Raw genomic sequence first — 4,614 nt, forward strand, 5'->3', positions numbered from 1 at the left:
GACCAATAGGAACTCGAAGTTTCCTTCGTAACTCGTCAAATTTCTTCACAGCGGCTCCCTTCCATGCCTCATTTCATAGGGAACCTCAAACTGGCTCTATTTCATTATATTACATCCATAAACTAATTCCATTCATTTAAATATCCCTATCTTTGGTGTTATTGAGATAAGAGATGTCGTTTCTATTTCTAGTCTATCTATTTCTATAAATGGAAAATTATGCAAAATTGAAAATTGAAAATCGTTATATAATAATCCAAAAATTGCAATAGAAAAGAAAAAGAGAGGTTTGAGATGATTTTTCAATCTTTTATACTGGAGAATCTAGTATTCTTATGCATGAAGATAATGAATTCGATAGTTGTGGTCGGACTCTATTATGGATTTATGACCACATTTTCCATAGGGCCCTCTTATCTCTTCCTTCTTCGAGCTAGACTTGTGGAAGAAGGAACCGAGAAGAAAATAGCAGCAACAACTGGGTTTATTACGGGACAGCTCATAATGTTCATGTCTATCTATTATGCGCCTTTGCATTTAGCATTGGGTAGACCCCATACAATAACTGTCATAGCTATACCCTATCTTTTATTTCAGTTCTTCGGCAATAGTCAAAAAAACTTTTTGAATTATGGATACAAGAATCCAAATTCAATACGTAATTTTAGTATTCAAAGGAAGATCTTTCAGAATCTTCTTTTTCAATTTTTAAATCCCCTTTTCTTACCTGAGTTCCATATTCATGAGATTCATCAATATTTATTTGTTTCGATGTAACAATAAATTGCTATTTTTAACAAGTAGTTTTATTGGTTGGATAATAGGTCATACTTTTTTTATAAAATGGATTGAATTTTTATTAATCTGCATACAGCAAAATAATTGGATTAAATCTAATGTCCGTATTCAATCAAAAAAGACATTCTGTCAGAATTTAGAAATTATATGTTTAAAATCTTTGCTTTTTTCTTATTGTTACCTGTTTATATTATTTAGGAAGAACACCTCTCCCCTTTTTTAATAAAAAACTATTAGTATTAGAAAGTAAACAAAGCAATGAAATTTCTAAAAAGGAAAAAAAAAAAGATAAAGATATGTTACAAAAAACCTCTTATAAATATTCTTTTCAATTATAAACGATGGAAGCGTCCATTTCGATATATAAAAAATAATGAATTTGAAAACATGGTAAAAAATGAAATTTCAGAATTTTTTTTTCATACATATCAACGTGATGGAAGAGAAAAAATATCTTTTACGTATCCACAAAATTTATCAAGTTTTGAAAAACTGATGGAAACAAAAATAGATTTCTTCACAAAAAAGAAAATTTCCTCTGATGATTTGCTATAATGATTCGTACTATAGGAATGAAGAAAAAATAAACAAATTGAGCAATGAATTTATAAATCGCACAAACTGATAGATAAGAAATTGATTTCTCTCGATATATTCGAAAATAGAATTCGATTTTGTGATGATGAAACTAAAAAAAAATATTTAACTAAAAGAAAAGATCCTTTGTTAAACGGACCCTTCCGTGGACAAATAAAAAACGGTTTTTCAACCTCAATCCAACATGAAAAAACTTACAAAAAAAAATAACATTTTTATAAATAAAATTCAAGATATCTTTCTTTATAATAAGATTTCTAAAAAGAATAATAGTAATTCTCAAAAATTAGAGGAAAATAGAAAAAACAATTGATAAAAAATTATTAGTAACTACATTTCTTTTTAATCTAATCAGTCAATTTTCATTAGTGTCAAGCTAAATTCGCACGTACCTTATTTATTTACAGAACCTGAACAAGTAAAAATGAATTATAATTATGACGCAGAAAAAAAACAAATAATCAAAATATTATTTGATGCAATTACACTGATTTGAACGAAAAAAGAAAAGTAAATCGAAAGAACACTAAGTCTATTAAAAGAAACGAAATCTGTAAAAAGTACCTCGGTGGTCATACAAATTGATGGACGAATTAGAACAACTAGGTGGAAAAATTGAAGCAGATAATTCTCAAATTCGTTCTAGAAAAGGCAAACGTGTAGTCATTTTGACTAATAAAGATAAATTTTTTAAAAATACAAGACTTATCGTGATCGTGGAGATACTGAAAATAATGAACAAAAAAACGAATTGGCTTTAAGACGTTATTCCCAACAATCGGATTTTCGAAGAGACATAATCAAAGGATCTATCCGTGCTCAAAGACGGAAAACAGTTACTTGGAAATTTTTTCAAAAAAGGGTGCATTCGCCGCTTTTTTTGGATAAAATTGAAAAATCAATATTCTTTTCTTTTCATAGTTTAAAATCAATGAAAAGATTTTTTATGTTAAATATTTGGATTCGTAAAAAGACAGAATTTCAAATTTAGGTTCTATAGAGGAAAAAACAAAAAAAAGTCCGAAAAAAAAAAGAGGAGGAAGCAAAAAAGGAAAATGCAGAAAGAAAACGTATAGAAATAGCAGAAGCCTGGGATAGCATTATATTTGCTCAAGTAATAAGAGGTGTTTTATTAATAACCCAATGCTTTATTAGGAAATATATTCTATTACCTTCATTTATAATAAATAAAAATACAATTCGTATACTATTTTTTCAAATTCCAGAATGGTCTGAAGATTATATGGATTGGAAGAGAGAAATATATATTAAATGCACGTATAACGGCGTTCAATTATCCGAAAGAGAGTTTCCGCAAAAATGGCTAACAGATGGGATTCAGATAAAAATATTATTTCCTTTTCGTCTAAAACCTTGGCATAAATCTAAATACGATGTAATGAAAACAAAAAAAATTCAAAGAAAAAAAAGAACTTTTGTTTTTTAACAGTTTGGGGGATGGAAGTTGAATTGCCTTTTTCTAGTTCCACGAAAAATCCACTTTCCTTTTTCGACCCCATTTTAAAAGAACTAAAAAAAAAAAAGAAAAAATTTGAATTTTTCACTTTTCTAGTTCTAAAAGTTTTAAGTGAAAAATTCAAACTGTTTCTAAATATCGTAATAGAAAAAGCAAAAGGGATCATCCAAAGTATTCTTGAAATTATTAGAAAAAGTATAGTATTCCTCACGAAAAAAAAACAAGAAATTTTAAATTTAAAATATTTTTTTATTAAAAGGAAACCCCAAAACTCGATGAATTGAGCGAAAACAAAAAATATTCAACAATTTGGAAGAATAATTCAATGATTTCTGAAGCAACCATTTCAATTCAATCGATAAAGTCGACAAATTTTTCATTGAAAAAAAATCTATAAAGGATCTCAATACTAAGAGAAAAGTAGTTATTAAAAAAATAGAAAAAATGAAAAAAGAAGAAAAGAAAAGAGGACTTGGAATTCGCGAGACAAATATTCATTCGAAGAAAAAAATTTATGATAGTAAAAGGATAGAATTCGAAAAAAAAATTTTGCAGATATTCCAAAGAAGAAATATTAGCTTAACTAAAAAATCACATTCTTTTTTTCAATTTTTGATGAAAAAAATATACATAGATATCTTTCTATATATCATTTGTATTCCGAAATCCAGCTACAAACTTTTTCTTGAATCAACAAAAAAATTTTTAAATAAATGGCTTTACGATAATGAACCAAATACAGAAAGAAGTTATAAAACAAATCAAAGTATAATTCCCTTTCTTTTAAAATTACACAAATATTTTAATAATAAGAATAAGAATGCGAATTCACATAATTATTTTGATGTCTCCTTTTTGTCACAACCATATGTATTTTTAAATTTGTTACAAACCCGAATTATTAACATAAACATATATAAGTTAAGACTTCTTTTTCAATATAATAAAAATTTTTTTTTTCTGAAAAATGAAATAAAGGATTCTTTTTTTGGAGCACAAGGAATAGTTCATTCTAAAAGAAAACAAAATAACCTGCTCAATTCTGAACTAAATCAATGGACAAATTGGTTAAAGAATAATTATTATCAATATAACATTATCTAACAGTAGCTGGTCAAAATTGGTTAAAGAATAATTATTATCAATATAACTTATCTAACAGTAGCTGGTCAAAATTAGTATCACAAAAATGGAGAAATAGAATCACTAAATGTGGTGTAACTCAAAATAAAAATTTAACCAAATGGGATTCATATGGAAAAAGCCCATTAATTCTTTACAAAGAACAACAAGGAATCCCATTAAAAAAAAAAATTAGAAAACAATATAAATACGATCTTTTATCCTATAATTTTATGAATTATGCAAATAAGAAAGACTCATATATTTATCGATATAGATCCCTATTTCAATCAAATAAAAACACAATGATTTCTTCTAATTACAATACATATAAAAAAGACTTATTTGATAGAATAAGTAATATTTTTATCAAGAATTATATAGCAGAAGATACTATTATTATAAATCCGGATAGAAAATATTTGGATTGGACGGGAATCAATAGAAAAATACTAAATCGTTCCATATGCAATCCGGAATTTTGGTTCTTTTCCAAATTTGTGATATTTTATAATACATTTAGGGGTAACTCGCAAATTATACCAATAAAATTACTTTATTTACATTCTCTTTTTTTACATTCTAAAGGAAATAAAAATGTTAGTGAAAAGAATATTACT

This window comes from Vigna unguiculata, unplaced genomic scaffold (genome assembly GCF_037176805.1).
Source record: "Vigna unguiculata cultivar grain cowpea cultivar isolate G323 ecotype 2 unplaced genomic scaffold, ASM3717680v1 ptg000059l, whole genome shotgun sequence".
Classification (NCBI taxonomy): domain Eukaryota; kingdom Viridiplantae; phylum Streptophyta; class Magnoliopsida; order Fabales; family Fabaceae; genus Vigna; species Vigna unguiculata.